The 18,016-nt window shown below is 39.4% G+C and overlaps 1 pseudogene; it reads left to right on the top strand.

Moving 5' to 3' along the window:
- The window catches only part of LOC118854689, a 33,384-nt pseudogene extending 15,647 nt beyond the window's left edge, over positions 1-17,737 (top strand).
- Positions 17,738-18,016: the final 279 nt, after the last annotated feature.

The following is an 18,016-nucleotide window of genomic DNA, read 5'->3' as shown; positions in this document are numbered from 1 at the left end:
TATTTAGGCTCCACAGTAACCAACCCATGAACCAGAAGCCCCATTTTGATATGTTGATCATAATCTTCCAGGCCCAATAAGTACGCCTTGAAAGAGTAACCAGGAGGCTACAGAGAAACATGATTGCGTAAAGCAAAATCATGTTTCCCCCTTTTATGGTAATAAGATTACCCACTGGACTGAAGTCTTTGTTCAGCTTCCTCCCGTAGGTCAGCTCTGCTACTGGCAGCTCCTGCCTCAGCTGTGTCTGTGTCTGTAACTGAAGCTGCAACTGTAACTGACGATGTAACGGTCGCTGTAACTGACGTAACTGTCGTAACTGTCGCTGGCTCCAACCGAAAAAGGAAAGAGAAGAATCTTCAAGCTGTCCTCTCCCCTCTTATAGGGTTTTTGACATCATCAAGCTCCGCCCGAATGACCAGGGCCGATTGGTTCCTGAGTTGGCCCCTCCCCCTAGGGTAGACCAGGTTCTGGAGCTAACACCTCCCCTCAGCCAGCCCCATGACTCATCACACAGGAAGTTCTGGTTCTGCCCCGGAAGAGCAAGCCCCAGCGTCCAGGGAAGCTCAATGAGGTAAACTGAGTCATTCAAAGAAAACAAAGGCCATTCTGGCTACACTCCACCCCTTGTTATAGGATACATAATCTAATCAGCCATGTATCCTAGAACATACATTGTGATCCAATTACAAAGGAAACTAAAACATATCATTCATTATAAAGCAAAACATATCATTTGGTGACATTCCTAAATATTGGTTTACGATTCAAATGTGATCCACCCCTAGATCCCAGCAAGATAATCTCTTCAATCAATTATCCCCAAAATAATTATTAATAATTCAAATGTCCACCCCTAAATCCTTGTATCCATTACATAGGATCAATAATATCATAACAATAAAACAACACAGCAAGGATAACACAAAATAAGTAAACAGAACACTATCATCATTTCCACCCCCCTTGAACGATTGGGGCTCAAAATCTTGGGGTGAGGGGTGAAGGTCTCATTTTCCATAGCTTCTTCATGCTGAAATTGGATGTAGAGATGGCCCTGCCCCCAAAAAGTCCCATTCCAGAGGTCATTTCTTTAACGAGCTGGCAGGAATTCCAAGAATGCTACATGCTTAGGCAGTCACCGGAAAGTGCAGGGTGCTTAAGCCTGAAGGAAACAAAACTAGCAACAAGGTTAGCCAAAACAAAGGACAAAAAGAATAGTCTGTGAATCTATTATTATAACCTATTCACGGTAAAATATATGGTTCAGGGGTACGATTTGGTAATTATTTTCCCCTGAATAGACAACTGTTACAGTGTTGTCCTTCCCATGGGCTATAACTTCTGCAGCCTTTGGAATATCATCTGGCTTCCGTTTACCCATACCTTAGCTCCTGACTTTATTCTATCAATGGAGCAAGACCCTTTTGCCCCTCTAGTAGTTATTTTGGGAGGAGGGTCAGTTTTCACAAAGGGTATTTTTTCACAGGGGATAATAATGACTTGAACCATCCTATCATTTCTACAAAATTGTACAGGTTTTTTACCCATATTCTGGAGTGTCACAACAATTTCTTTTTGATAATTAGAATCTATCACTCCAGCCAATACATGTATTCCTTGAGCCGCTAATCCTGGTTTAGGTAATATCCATCCAAGATGATTCTTGGGGATTCTCATACATACTCCAGTAGGGGTTTTTCTTATCTCTTTCCTATTTAACCTAAAATTCTCTATACAATGTAAATCATATCCTGCTGAACCAGGTGTTCCTGGACTTGGTAGTGGGACATCTTCCCTCACAGTCCAAAATTCAATGTTTTGGATCTCACATGTTTGCTGTTCTCTGATCTGCAGATTTGGGGTCATCATTCTGGCTAGAGGTGTACTCCCTCCTAAGGGCCTATTATTCAAATTACGTAAGGCAATAGACAAATTATCCTTCCAATGTCGATATGAATTATTTGAGCTTAATTTTCTCAGCTGTTCTTTCAACAATCCATTCATTCTTTCAATTAGCCCAGATGCTTGTGGGTAATATGGAATATGATATATCCATTCTATATTATTCAACACACAATATCTTTTCACTTCTTTGCCCTTGAAATGTGACCCATTGTCACTTTGAATCTGCATTGGGGTTCCATAATATAAACTTACAATATCTAGAGTTTTACAGGTGTTTTTCTGAGTTGCGTCTTTATAAGGACAAGCCACTAGTACACCGGAATAGGTGTCAACACACGTACATACATATTTACATCCTTTATCCTGGGGTAGTGGGCCAATATAATCTATCTGCCAAATTTGGGCTGGAACTTTTCCCCTTGCTATTTCTCCAGTAACTATCCTAGGAAGAGTTCGTTCTTTTTCTAATTGGCATATACAACACTCCTCTGTTATTTGTTTTAACAACGCATGAGAAATACTGATACCTCGATCCTGTGCCCATCGATGGGTGGCCTGGACCCCTAAATGGCCAGCAGTCTGGTGGACCCATCTTGCTAAGGCTGGGTCATCAGTTGGAGTCGGAGTAGGGACAATACATTCAGTAGCAATCTTTGCTAGTCGATCCGCATGTGCATTGTACTCACGTTCTGGTGTGGTCAGGGTTGCATGAGCATCAACATGAAAAACTGACAGATCTGTAACCAAAGACATGTCCCATATATTTTCCCATAACTCTTTACCCCAAACTTGTTTGCCATGAATCTCCCAATTCTGATTCCTCCATATAGGCATCCACGTAGCTAATCCATTAGCTACCGCCCACGAGTCAGTAAATATATGACACTGTCCTCCTTTCTCTGCTCTGATGGCCTGATGCACTGCCATCAGTTCAGCATATTGGCTACTTCCACCTATCCCAGAACTTTCCAGAGTTCTCCTTGTACAGGGGTTATAGGCTACTGCTTTCCAATGTCTCTTCTGTCCTAAATATTTTGCTGTCCCATCAGTAAACCAAGCATGTTTCTTCTGTTCTTCATTTAGTCCGTCATATCCATTATTCCATTTCACTAAGGATGGTACCATCTGTTGCTTAGATTCAAGGGGCTTTTCATTGCTCTCAGTATCAATGTTCGCCACAGATTCATGTAGAGCAGAAACTCCATTTTTGCCTGCTCTGGACCTATTCTGAATATACCACTTCCATTTGATTATGCTTGCCTCTTGTGCATGTCCAATTCTGTGAGAAGCTGGGGTACTCATTACCCAAGTCATAATTGGAATTCCAGGCCTTAATACCACTTCATGACCCAGAGTTAGTTGCTCAGTTTCTACTAAAGCCCAATATGCAGCTAACAGCTGCTTCTCAAAAGGTGTATATTGCACTCCAGATGAGGGCAGTTTCCTTGACCAAAAGCCTAAAGGTACACTTCGGCTTTGTTGTTTTTGCCACAGACTCCAATTTGCATAGTCATCTTGTACAGTCACTTGTAACTCCACTGGCCCATTTTGCATAGGCCATAAGTCTAGAGCTAATTGAATAGCAGCCTTTGCTTCCTCCAAAGCTCTACTTTGTTCAAGTCCCCAGTCAAATTCATATTTCTTTCTGGTGACTTTATACAAGGGTTTTAAAATCTGTCCCAAATGTGGGATGTGGTGTCTCCAATAACCAAACAGCCCTATGAACTTTTGGGCCTCTTTCTTATTGGTAGGGGTGGGAAAATCCTGGATTTTTTGTCGAGCTTGTGGGAGAATTTCTCGCAGTCCTCTATTCCACTGTATCCCCAAGAATTTTACAGTTTGAGCTGGCCCTTGAACCTTTGCGGGGTTGATTTCCCATCCTTTGCTTTTCATATGGTCAATTAATAATGCTAAACTCTCCTCCACCTCCTTTATATTCTTTCCCTGTATCATGATGTCATCTATGTAATGTGTAAGCTGTACACCAGGTAACTTTAATTCATCCAAATGTTCAGCTACAATCCTGTGGCAAATAGTTGGGCTATGAATATATCCTTGCGGCAGGCGTGTAAATGTATACTGTCGGCCTTGCCAAGTAAAAGCAAACTGATTCCATTGCTTGGGGTCTATTGGGATTGTAAAGAAGGCATTGGCCAAATCAATAACTGCATACCAAGTCCCTTCATGTTTTTGTATTCTCTCTATTAAAGTAACCGTGTCTGGAACAGCAGCATACAAGGGAGGAGTCACTTTGTTCAGCTGTCTATAATCTACTGTCATCCTCCATGTTCCATCTGACTTTCGGACTGGCCAGACAGGGTTGTTCCATTGAGTAGTTGTAGGGACTAACACTCCTGCCTCAACACATTCTCTTATAGTGTTGGCAATTTCATCTTGCCCACCTGGCACACGATATTGCCTCAAAGTAATTACTTCAGAAGGTTCGGGCAAAGTGATTGGATCCATCTTGATTTTCCCCACTAAGACTGCATTAATGCCCATTTTCCTTACAGCAAATTGGTATTTCCCTTCGGGTAAATTTAAGGTCATACCCTTCAATATGTCTATTCCAATGATGTATTCAGGAATAGGCACAATAACCACACTATATTCTTTCTTGGGCAACTGTCCAATTTTCATCATTAATTTAACTTGCCTGGCTGATATTTCAGTCCCTCCTAGTCCTGTAATGGTAATAGGAGTTCCATGGCTGAACTTGTCTGGATTTCCATAAATAAGGGTGGCCTCGGCCCCAGTATCTATTAATGCCTCAGTTACCGTACTTGACCCATTTTTCCAATATATGGTCAAGTTAATGTGAGGTCTGCAATCCAGCCTGTGTATTTCCTTAATTTGGACTGGGGCTCGGCCTGTTCCCTAGTATTCCCTTTCATGTGATTCACTTGGGTTTGAAGGTTCAACATCTGTAGTATTTGCAGGAGCAGTTCTTATTTCCCTATCTCTCCTGTTATCAAGGCCTTTATCTCTGTACATTCTATATAATTCATTGGTTGGAATTCCATCTATCATTTCAAAACCTACCCCTGCTCTCAATAAAGCAGTAAACATTTCTTTCCTTGTTACTCTCCTTTGGCGCCAAGTTTGCTGGTTATTCACCCTTCTCTCTTGAGGAGATCTATCCCTTCCCCAGTCACCTAAGTCATATAACTGTAAAATCTTATTTATCACTGTTGTAAGACGGCTCCCTACTTCTCCAAGTAATAAATTCAAAATTAGTTGTTTATAAGCAGGGGGAGCTGTCCTAATTATTAAATTCCTATGAGGCAGTTCCATTGAATCATTGTAATATTTGTCTGCAGTTCCTGTCATAATGGCAGTCTTCATTACCTCCTCCTTTAGTCTCATGATACAATCTCTAAGTGAATACCAGGGTCTGTGCTCAGTGGGCCACATAGAATCAGTAGCATATCTCTTATTGCATCCCACAGCGGCTAATGCCAACAGAGTAGTCCTGCTATCACCATCTCCTTGCTGATGATGTTCCCTAAAAGCTTGTTGAACTAGAGGATCATGGCTGATACCTATGAATCTCATGCAGTCTGTCCCATCTACTGATATTCCACCGGCCCCTTGATCACTGAGTCTTACCATCCAAGATATCAATGGTTCTCCTATTCTTTGGCTGAATCTACTCAAAATATCTGTGACCTCTTGCGGTGAGAAATCTTCCTGAATTTCCCTTGTAACTGAATCTTCACCTCGGGTTTCTGTCTTCCTCCTTTGTATGGGTCGAGCCCTTGTCTGATCATTTAACCATCTCCTATTCTCTGTGTGAGGCACATCCTGAACCCCAGTAGTGTTTTGTGCCTCAGCCCCTAACATTGTCTCATTCTCTCCCCACTCACTTCCTCTGCCACCATGGCTAGGACGAAGCAGGCAATCAGGCTCTTTCTGGGCTGGGTTGAAATGCACTCTGGGCTTTTTTGGTCTCCTGTTGCTCTTAGCCACATTAATAGAAAAGTTCTCATTTGAGTCAGCTTGGTCTTCTGCTATCTGAGATTTCCCTTCTTCCTGTGGGGTAGGAGTGCCCCCATGTCTTTCACTTAATCTCAATCTTTCGTATACTAGCCGGTAGGCTGATAACACTATCCAGCTTTGCCTAGATAGTGATGCCCCTGACTGAATCCCAACTTCTCGTAAACACTTTTCCAAATCCCTAGGATCTCCTCTCCGTAGCCTTGGTTCCCAGTTTTCACAGGGTCCAGCTTTTTTAGCCAATTCTTTTGCTAGGGAGGAATAAAATGGATCCTCCCATCCTGGGATATTCATCTCTTCCTCTGGAATTGTTCTGCTTCTAAATAGAGATCTTATACCTAGCGATCCTGTTCATGACGCCAAATGTATCAGGAGTGCCGAGTTTATAATCTCAAAGAGGATCATAAACATGTCTGAAAGGTTCGGAACCGCCGGATATAAGAAACTCTCAAAGTAGAAGGCAGAAGAATCAAAACATTTATTTAGGCTCCACAGTAACCAACCCATGAACCAGAAGCCCCATTTTGATATGTTGATCATAATCTTCCAGGCCCAATAAGTACGCCTTGAAAGAGTAACCAGGAGGCTACAGAGAAACATGATTGCGTAAAGCAAAATCATGTTTCCCCCTTTTATGGTAATAAGATTACCCACTGGACTGAAGTCTTTGTTCAGCTTCCTCCCGTAGGTCAGCTCTGCTACTGGCAGCTCCTGCCTCAGCTGTGTCTGTGTCTGTAACTGAAGCTGCAACTGTAACTGACGATGTAACGGTCGCTGTAACTGACGTAACTGTCGTAACTGTCGCTGGCTCCAACCGAAAAAGGAAAGAGAAGAATCTTCAAGCTGTCCTCTCCCCTCTTATAGGGTTTTTGACATCATCAAGCTCCGCCCGAATGACCAGGGCCGATTGGTTCCTGAGTTGGCCCCTCCCCCTAGGGTAGACCAGGTTCTGGAGCTAACACCTCCCCTCAGCCAGCCCCATGACTCATCACACAGGAAGTTCTGGTTCTGCCCCGGAAGAGCAAGCCCCAGCGTCCAGGGAAGCTCAATGAGGTAAACTGAGTCATTCAAAGAAAACAAAGGCCATTCTGGCTACACCATTGTTCATAAAGGATATAAGCAGCAGAGCCAGCGTTTAAAACCAGGTCCTTGGGCTCCAAAACTAGGGATTGCTCTACTGTATCCCAGTGTTTAAGACATTCAGCCTGACACCTGGATTAGTGCTATCAAGTGGTTTATACAGTATACATTTCTTGCTAGGAATTTTTGTAGAAGTTCTGTTGATGTATTTCTTTTGAAAACATTGAACTACTTAAGGACTATGATGAAAAAGAACTCACCTTTGTGTGTATTCATTTCCCCTTTGAACTACTCTTCCAATACCAATAGACCATGGATCCCACAAATTTCCCCACCTTTTACATATGCTCTATGGGGAGCCACTGAGAGAGCAGCATGTTATATAGCTGTCATCATCCCGACACAAGGGAGCGGGGTCAGGGAAAGTTTTTGTTTGAATTCACCTAATAATTGAGAGTAATTGGGGCTAGGGGTAGTTAGCTTGGATGACTACTATGCCCATATTGCCTCAACGGCACATTCTTGATTTTGTGCCCTATTTGCCTAAATTGTAATGGTACTTGTGTAACCAAAATAAGGTCCTGGAGAGGCTTATGTGACTACTGATTTGGTTCCAAGTGGTATCCCAGAGCAGTGGGAAAGATAGGAGAATGCCCCTGCAGAAGGTTATAGCATTGGAACACTATACAGAGTGGCAAGGAAACACAGCAGCCCTACATCTACATTCTTTTTCCAGTTTCACTTCTGACTTGACCACCATACCTCTTGATCCTTGGACTTCTATCATTACCCAAGACCTTCTCACCCTGCAATATCCCTCCACTATGTTGATTTCCTTCTCCTATTCCTGAATTCCTTATGGGGCCTCCATTTTGGGGACAGGTCCAAGCTGGCCTTGCTTTATTCCTCTCCTAGCTATACTTCTGATTCTCTGGGCTTTACCACCATGCCCCTGAAGGGGTACTTTCTTGGCCCCTCCCTTCCTGATTTTAGGTCCCTTTTATGTGTTGTGTCTTCCCACTTGCGGGAGAGCAGAGTCCCTGGTTTCAGTTCCGGGGAAGAGAAGATAGCTATAATTTGCAGTCACCTGAGGGATTGCAGGGAATAAGATCATTTGTGGGACAGTGTAACTTGGGGCTCTAGCTGTGGCTTAGGAGTGGAGAGGAGAGCCCAAGGCTGAGCCCCAGGACAGACCTCAGAAAATAAGAGTAAAAAGGCCCTGAGGCTTGGGTTATTACTCCTCATAACTTGGGACTAAGACTTGATCACATTAATAACTGCAAAGGATAAAATGAAATAAAATAAATAAATAAAAATGAACAAGCAGAGGAGAATGAACCCAACCATAGATAGCTACTATGAGGATAGAGAAGAACTGGGCTCATATTCAGAGGAAGATAATGGAGCTAAAAAAGCCACTCCTTTTTCAATGAGAAACATCAAATGGTCCCAAGCACAAAAATATTTCTTCAAAGAAATTTTAAAAAGACTTTAAAAATCAAATAAGAGATCCCCAGGCCTCCCAGCACAGGATGGTAGTCTTTCGAAGTGATGGGAAGCAGCAGCACAGTGCCTGTGGCCATGAGACATTTATTCCTGAGGCTTGCAGCCCAATGGTTTGAAACCCACCTTCCTGAACTTCTGGGAGCCATAAGGGCCAGGTAAACAGCTCTTATCCCTCCCTCCCTGAACCAGAGAATACCTCGGGAAAAAAACCTTGGAATAAAGGAGCCAACCAAATAGCAGGAGTTCCTGAGACCCAGAAGGGTGGAGCCAGCAAGGATCAACACCAGGAACCCAGACATGTGTTTGCACAGCCAGGGGAAGTGGCAGACACCAGCACAGACAATGGTTGAGACCACTGGCGCTGGAGAGCAGCCCCAGGGAAAGAGGAGACTTCCAGCAGCCAGACGACACCTCCCCTACACCAGAGGAAACTGAAGGCCATAGCACACAAAACCAGTAACTACCCTCATAATTCCCAGAACAAGAAACATGGGACAGAGCTCCCCGAGCCCCAAAACAGAAATCCACTTTAAAGCCAGGAAAAAGCTAATCAACATGAAGAAGCACACAAAAAAACCGAGGAGCATTGATTCTTTTTATGGAGACAGGGAAGATCAAAACACCAATTCGGAGGAGGACGTCATTGACATTATACCCATATCTGATACCTCAAAAGGGAATGTGAAATGGTCTCAAGCCCAAAAAGAATTCCTGGAAGACCTAAAGGAGGATTTTAAAAACCATATTAGGGAAGTAAAGGAAAAAAATGGGAAAAAAATTATCACTGATCAGATCAAATCTTTAAAAAGTAAAATTTGCAAAATGGCTAGGGAGATTCAGAATCTACATAGAGAAAATGACACCTTGAAAGGTAAAATCAACCAATTGGAAAAGGAGACTCAAGCAAAATGAATGCAGCAATGCATTAAAAATTAGAATTGAGCAAGTGGAAGCTAATGACTCTATGAGGCATCAAGAAGTAGTCAAACAAAATGTAAAGAATGAAAAAAATAGAAGAAAATGTGAAACATCTGATTAGAAAAACAACTGACCTGGAAAATAGATCCAGGAGAGACAATTTAAGAAGTATTGGTCTACCTGAAAGCCACGATGAAAAAAAGGGCTGGACAGTATCTTCCAAGAAATTATCAAGCATAACTTCTCTGAGGTCCTAGAACCAGAGGGGAAAATAGTCATTGAAAGAATTCATCGATCACACCCTGAAAGAGATCCCAAATTGAAAACTCAAAGAAATATTATAGCCAAATTTCAGAATTATCAAGTCAAGGAGAAAATACTGTAAGCAGCCAAAAAGAAACAATGTAAATATCATGGAACCACAGTTAGGATCACACAGGATCTTGCAGCTTCTACCTTAAAAGACAGGAGTAATTGGAATATGATACTCTAGAAGAAAAAGGATCTTGGACTCTAACCAAACTACCCAGAAAAAAATTTTTCAGTCAAGGAGATGGACATTCAATGAAATAAGGGAATTCCAGATCTTCTTGATGAAAAGGCCAGAACTCAATGGGATATTTGATCTTCAAATACAAAACTCAAGAGAGGCATAAAAAGGTAAACAGGGGGAAAACCCCACAAACCTTGTTAATCAATAAGGGCAAACTGTTCACATCTTTATATAGGATTATATCGCTTTATATATTTTTATATATATGTCAATCTTGAGAATAGTAAAGTTATTTTGACACCTGAAAGGGATACACATACACTGCGAGTGTCAGTATAAAACAACTGATATATTGATAAAAAACATAATTAAGAGATGTAAAGGGAGGCTTCTGGGAGAAGAGGTAAGGAGGTTGTAGAAAAGGGTAAATTACATCACATGAAGAGGCACAAAAACACATTATAGTAGAGTGAAAAAAGGGAGGGAGAAGAGTAGTATATGAGCTTTACTCTCATCGGATTTGGTTCAAGAAGAGAATAACATATTCTGATAAGTGTAGAAATCAAACTTGTCCTATAGGCAGTCAGAGGGGAAAGGGGAAAGAAAAGGGGTGTGGTCAGAAGGGATCGAAGAAGTAGTAAGGGGAAAAGGGTAAGATAAGGGAGGGGAATCAAGAGGGAGAGTAAACTGAGGAAGGCAATGGTCAAAAGCAAAACTCTGTTGAGGAGTGGAAGGGGAAAGGGAGAAAGAAAAGCATAAATGAGAGAAATAGGAAGGAGAAAAAGACATAGATAGTAATCATAACTGTGAATGTGAATGGGATGAATTGTCCCATAAAACAGAGGCAGATAGCAGAATGGATTAAAAACCACAATTCTACAATATTTTTTTTTACAAGAAATATATTTGAAACAGGGGGATAAACACAGGGTAAAAGTAAAAAGCTGGAGTAAAATATATTGTGCTTCACCTAAAGTAAAAAAAAGCAGGAGTAGCAACCCTAATCTCAGACAAAGCAAAAGCAAAATTAGATCTAATTAAAAGAGATGAGGAAGGACATTACATCCTGCTAAAAGGCACCATAAACAGTGAAGCAGTATCATTATTTAACATATATGCACCAAGTGGTATAGAATGCAGATTCTTAGAACAGACGTTAAGGGAGTTACAGGAAGAAATAGACAACAAAACCATACTAGTGGGGGACTTCAACCTCCCACTCTCTGAACTTGGTAAATCTAATCTCAAAATAAGCAAAAAGGAAGTTAAGGAGGTGAATAGAATTTTAGAAAAGGCAGATATGATAGACCTATGAATAAAAATGAATGGGGATAAAAAGGAATATACTTTTTTCTCAGTGGTACATGGCACATACTCAAAAACTGACTGTGTACTAGCACATAAAAACCTCACACTCCAGTGCAGAAAGGCAGAAATACTCAATGCATCCTTCTCAGATCATGATGCAATAAAATTATTTGTAATAAAGGACCATGGAAAGATAAACTAAAAATTAATTGGAAGCTAAATAATCTAATCCTAAAAAATGAGTGGGCCAAAGAACAAATTATAGAAACTATTAATAACTTCATTCAAGAGAATGACAATAATGAGACAGCGTACCAAAACTCATGGGATGCAGCAAAAGCAGTTCTTAGGGGAAGTTTTATATCTCTAAATGTATACATGAATAAAATAGATAAAAAGGCAATCAATGAAAAGGGCATGCAACTGAAAAAGCTAGAAAAAGAACAAATTGAAAATCCTCAATTAAATACCAAGTTAGAAATATTGAAAGCCAAAGGAGAGATTAATAAAATTAAAATCAAGAAAACTATTGAACTAATAAGTAAAACTAAGAGCTGATTTTATGAAAAAAAAACCAATAAAATTGATAAACCCATGGTCAATTTGATTTTAAAAAAAGAAAGAAGAAAACCAAATTACCAGTATCAAAAATGAAAAGGGTGAATTTGCCTCCAATGAAGAGGAAATTAAAACAATAATTTGGAATTATTTTGCCCAATTTTATGCTCATAAATTTGACAACCTTAGGGAAAATGGATGATTATTTACAAAAATATAAATTGCACAGGTAAACAGAAGAGGAAATAAATTACCTAAATAACCCTTTCTCAGAAAAAAAATTGAGCAAGCCATCAATGAACTCCCTAGGAAAACATCTCCAGCGCCAGATGGTTTTACATGTGAATTCTATAAAAATTTAAAGAACAATTAATTCCCATACTTTATTTGGAAAAATAGGTGAAGAAGGAGTCCTACCAAATTCTTTTTATGACACAAATATGGTACCAGTACCTAAACCAGGAAGAGTCAAAACAGAGAAAGAAAATTATAGACCACTTTCCCTAATGAATATTGATGCAAAAATTTTAAATAAAATATTAGCAAAAAGATTGCAGCAACTTATCACTAGAAAAATACACTAAGACCAAGTAGGATTTATTACAGGAATGCAAGGCTGGTTCAATATTAGGAAAACTATCAGCATAATTGATCATATCAATAACAAAACTAGGGGAAACCATACAATTATCTCAATAGATGCAGAAAAAGCTTTTGACAAAATACAACACCCATTCCTATTAAAAACACTAGATAGCATAGGAATAAATGGAGTCTTCCTTAAAATTATAAATAGCATCTACCTAAAACCATCAGCAAGCATTATATTTAATGGGGATAATCTAGATGTATTCCCAATAAGATCAGGGGTGAAAAAAGGATGTCCATTATCACCCCTATTATTCAATTTCGTACTAGAAATGTTAGCTTTAGCATTAAGAGAAGATAAAGAAATTGAAGGAATTAGAATAGGCAGGAAGAAACTAAATTATCACTTTTTGCAGGTGATATGATGATTTACTTAGAAAATCTTAGAGAATCAAGTAAAAAAACTACTTGAAATAATAAAAAACTTTAGTAAAGTTGTAGGATATAAAATAAATCACATAAACCCTCAGCATTCCTATACATTATTAATAAAGCCCAAAAGCGTGAGATAGAAAGAGAAATTCCACTCAAAGTTACTGTAGACACTATAAAATATTTGGGAGTCTACCTGCCAAGACAATCCCAAGGCTTATATGAGCACAGTTATGAAACACTTCTCACACAAATAAAGTTAGATTTAAATAAATGTAATAATATCAGTTGCTCATGGTTAGGCTGAGCTAATATAATAAAAATGACAATTTTACCTAAATTAATTTACTTCTTCAGTGCCATACCAATCAAACTATCAAAAACTTATTTTAAAGGGCTGGATAAAATAATAACAAAATTCATCTAGAAGAACAAAAGATCCAGAATATCAAGGGAATTAATGAAAATAAATTCAAGGGAAGGTGGCCTAGCCAAACCAGATATAAAACTCTACTATAAAGCAACAGTCATCAAAACTACCTGGTACTGGCTAAGAAACAGAGTGATGAATCAGTGGAATAGGTTAGGCACACAAGACGCAGTAGTCAACAAGTATATCAATCTACTTTTGATAAACCCAAAGAATCTAGCTTCTGAGCTAAGAATTCACTATTCCACAAAAACTTCTGGGAAAATTGGAAAATGGTAGGGCAGAAATTGGACATAGAATAATATCTTGCACCATATACCAAAATAAAGTGAAAATGGATTCATGATTTAGAAATAAAGGCTGATACTCTAAGCAGTTTGGGAAAGCATGGAATATTTTACCTAACAGATTTATGGGAAAGGGAAGAATTCATGACCCAATAAGAGATAGAGAGCATTACAAAATGCAAAATGGATAATTTTGATTCTGTTAAATTGAAAAGTTTTTGTGTAAACAAAGCCAATACAACAAAGATTAGGAGGGAAGCAGAAAATTGGGAGAAAATTTTTACAACCAGTGTTTCTGATAATGGCCTCATATCTAAAATATACAGGGAACTGAGTCAAATTTATAGGAATAAAAGCCATTCCCCAATTGAGAAATGGTCAAAGGATATGAACAGGCAGTCTTCAGAGGAAGAAATTAAAGGTATCTATAGGCATATGAAAAAATGCTCTAAATCACTATTGATCAGAGAAATGCAAATCAAAACAACTCTTAGGTCAGATTGGCTAACATGGCAAAACAGGAAAATGATAAATGCTGGAGAGGATGTGGGAAAATTGGAACATTAATACGTTGTTGGTGGAGTTGTGAACAGATTCAGCTGTTCTGTAGAGGAATTTGGAACTATGCCCAAAGGGCTATAAAAATGTGTATACCCTTTGACCCAGCAATACCACTCCTAGGGCTGTATCCCAAAGAGATCACACAAGTGGGAAAGGGAGCTGTATGTACAAAAATATTTATAGTAGCTCTTTTCATGGTAGCAAAGAATTGGAAATCAAAGGGATGCCCATCAATTGGGGAATGGCTGAACAAGTTGTGGTATATGAATGTAATGGAATACTATTGTGCTATAAGAAATGAGGAAGATATGGACTTCATAATAACCTGGAAAGGCCTACATGATCTGAGGCTGAGTGAGAGGAGCAGAACCAGGAGAACACTGTACACAACCACAGACATATTGATTCTTTGGAGACTAACTTTGATAGACTTGGCTCTTCTCAGCAATACAAGACTCAAAGACAACTCCAAAGGACTCATGATGGAAAAAGCTATGCGTATCCAGAGAAAAAAAGCTATGGAGTCTGAAAGTAGATTGAGACAAACTATTTGCTCTTTCTCTTTTCTCTTCTTTTTAAGTTTTGTTTCTTCTCTCCCATGATTCATTCCACTGGTCATAATTCTTCTTTACAACTTGACTATTGTATAAGTAAGTTTAATGTGAAGGTATATATAGAATCTATATTAGAATACTGCCATCTTGGGAGGGAGGGGAGAGGGGAGGAAAGGGAAGAAAATTGAAACTCAAGAACATGTAGAACTGAGTTTTGTAAACTGAAAATAAAAAATCTAATTAAAAAAATCCAGGAATGGAAAAAAAAAGCAAGGCAAGTTTGCAAGTGAAAGACAAAATCCTTCCATAGGAAGGGACTAGGCTCTGGATTCCATATTTTTAATATTTTGATAACTGAATTTCTGTGTCATTTTGTACCTCTGTGTATTTTATTTTATGCATTTAAAAATATTCTGAGAAAGGCTCCATAAACTTCACTAGGCTGCCAAAGGGGTCCATACGAAAAACAAACAAACCAAAAAAAGCTAAGAACCCTGGTCTAGAGCAGTGACGTATAAGGATAATTATAGTAGGGTGTAGAAGGAGTGATGGGAAAGGAATCTCAGTTGACAACCCATTAGGCAGTTGGACCCATATATCAGGTCAGACTTACCCATAAAGCTCTTAGGAAAATTAATGGTAGACATACCCACAGAGCTTCAGCTACTGAGATAATAAAGAAAGAACTAAAGAGCAGGTAAGGCATCAATTTGAGGGCAAAAGTGACCTAGAGCGTAGATGGCATGAAAATTTGAAAAGGAGCAAGGGCAGTGAAAGGGATATGGGGACTAGACAGGTCTGAGAGACATGGACCAAATTTGTCCCATGGAAATCCCTTTCTTTTTTATTAATTGCTACAAAATAGGGCAAAGATGATTCATACCCCCTACACCTGTCAAAATTAGAATGGTGACATTCCAGCTCCCCAGGGTGACATCTGGCAGAGAATTCCAATGCTTAGACATTCAGAGCCCATGTGATATCTTCTCTTCCCTGTGTCAAGAAGGATGAGAAGGTTTGATTCTAGAATCCCAAATTGTATCTTCTTTAATTCCTAGAGTTTCTTTGGGCATTGCCTAAAGACAATGAGTAAGATACCCAATTGGGTATGTATGGTATTCTCTCCTCAGGCCCAATCTGATGAGAGCAAGATTCACTCATTCCTCCCTCACCTGCCCTCTCCCCTCCTCCCACAGGACTGCTTCCTCTTGCCACCTTTATGCAAGATAATCCACCCCACTCTGTCTCTCCTTATCTCCCTCTCTCAATATGTTCCTCTCTCATCCCTTAATTTGATTTTATTTCTTTTAGATACCTTCCCTTCATCTTCAACTCACCCTGTGTCCGCTCTCTCTCTATATATATATATGAAAACTAAATATGTTAAATAAATTAAATTAAAGACAATGAGTAGGCTTAAAGGTAAGTACCCAAAATCCATTGAACTTCTGGGTTTAGGGACTTGATTACAGATTAAAAAGTTTTAGATCACCTGGATGTCCACTTTGTGTCATGTTTATTTCAATATATCCTGTTAAAATTTTTCATCCTGATGATGAGTAAAGAATTCTATTCTCTTAAGCCAAAAAAATAAAAACAAATAAGAGCGATAGAGGAGAAATTAGAAAAAATGGAGCAATCCAAGAAAATTATGAAAAGAAAGTGGACCAACTTGAAATAAAGAACCAAAAACTTAAGAAAGTAATTCCTTGAAAACTAGAATTGGGTAAAGGAAAATCAATGATGTTCTAATAAAGCAAAATCAAAAGAATGGAAAAAATATAAGAGAATATGAAACATCTCAACAGAAAAACAACTGACCTGGAGAAGAGATTGAGGAGAAATAACAAGAATAGTTGAACTGCCTGAAAATTATGATTATAAAAAGAATCTTGACATAATATTACAAGAAATTATCCAGGAAAATTGCCCTGACATTCTAGAACAAGAAGGCAAAGCAGAAATAGAAAAAAAATCCACTGATCACCACACAAAAGAGATCACAGGAGGGAAACTTACAGGAGTATCATAGCCAAGTTTCAAAGCTCCCAGGTTAAGGAGAAAATATTGCAAGCAACAAGAAAAAAAAAACAATCTAAATATCATGGAGCCACAATAAGGATTACACAAGACCTAGTAGTTACTACATTGAAGAAATGTAGATCTTGGAATACTATATTTCATAGAGCAAAAGAGTTGGGGTTACCACCAAAGTAACTTACCCAGTAAAATCAAGTACAATCTTGAATGAAAAAATGTACATTTCATGAACTGAAAGATTTTCAGGTATTTGTGAAAAAGACAGTAGAACTTGATGGAAAATATGACATAAAACATCCAGGAGAAATATAAAGTAAACATTAAGGACCATTTATAAGGGACTCAATAAAGTCAAATAATTTACTTCTTATATATGAAAATTTTATAAGTTCTATTATGACTGTCATTTTTATTTGGGTAGTTTGAAAGAAAGGCTTGGGTTGAGCTGAGTATGATGGAATGATTAAAAAAATAAAACCATGTAGGGAGAGATTAAAAGGAGAAATTACCTCATACAAATGAGGCAAAAAAAGGGAAAAATTGACATGGAAGAAGCTGGTGGGGGGAGGGAAAGTACTGCTGAAAACTTACTTTCATTAGGAATGGGTTAAAGAGATGTTTGAGCCCTCCTTAGTGCCCAGGAGCATGAAGCCCAAGGTGATTGTGCATCCATCAAAGATGGCTCCCCTGGGACACCACAACCTGCTTGTGTGCTCTGTCACTCACAGGTTTTTATCCTGGGGAAATTGAGGTCAGGTGGTTCTTGAATGGGCAGGAAGAGACAGCTGAGTTTGTGTCCACAGGCCTGATCAGCAATGGAGACTGGACCTGCCAGATCCTGGAATTGCTGGAAATGACCCCCAAGTAGAGAGATGTCTACATCTGCCAAGTGGAGCACCCCAGCCTTCAGAGACCTGCCCTCTTGGACTGGAAAGCACAATCTGAATCTGCCCAGAGTAAGATGCTGACTGGAGTTGTGGGCCTCCTCCTGGGGCTGATCTTTGGGGTTGGCCTCATTGTCCATAAAAGGAGTCAGAAAGGAAATCGGGGTTCACAACTAACAGGGTTCCTGAGGTGATCCCTGACACTGTGTCCTCTGGAACAGCCACCATTCTATGTTGGTAGAGCCCTGTTTGTGCCCAGATCTCCAGGAGATTAGCTGTACTGACCCCTTCACTGGAATACCTTATTCCTTGGATCTATGATTCGGTCTGGACTCTTTGGCATTTCCCCAACAGAGCTTCAGTGACCCTCTCCACCCTGCTTTGTTTCTGTACCTTTTTTATCCATTTTTGTCCCTTGAGCTTCATGCCAACCATTAGAGGACTTAGAATCAAGTGGTGCTTGGTGACACAGA

This window comes from Trichosurus vulpecula, chromosome 6, assembly GCF_011100635.1.
Source record: "Trichosurus vulpecula isolate mTriVul1 chromosome 6, mTriVul1.pri, whole genome shotgun sequence".
Lineage (NCBI taxonomy): Eukaryota > Metazoa > Chordata > Mammalia > Diprotodontia > Phalangeridae > Trichosurus > Trichosurus vulpecula.
The sequence above is the reverse complement of the archived record's forward strand: the minus strand, read 5'-3'. Positions and strand labels throughout refer to the sequence as shown.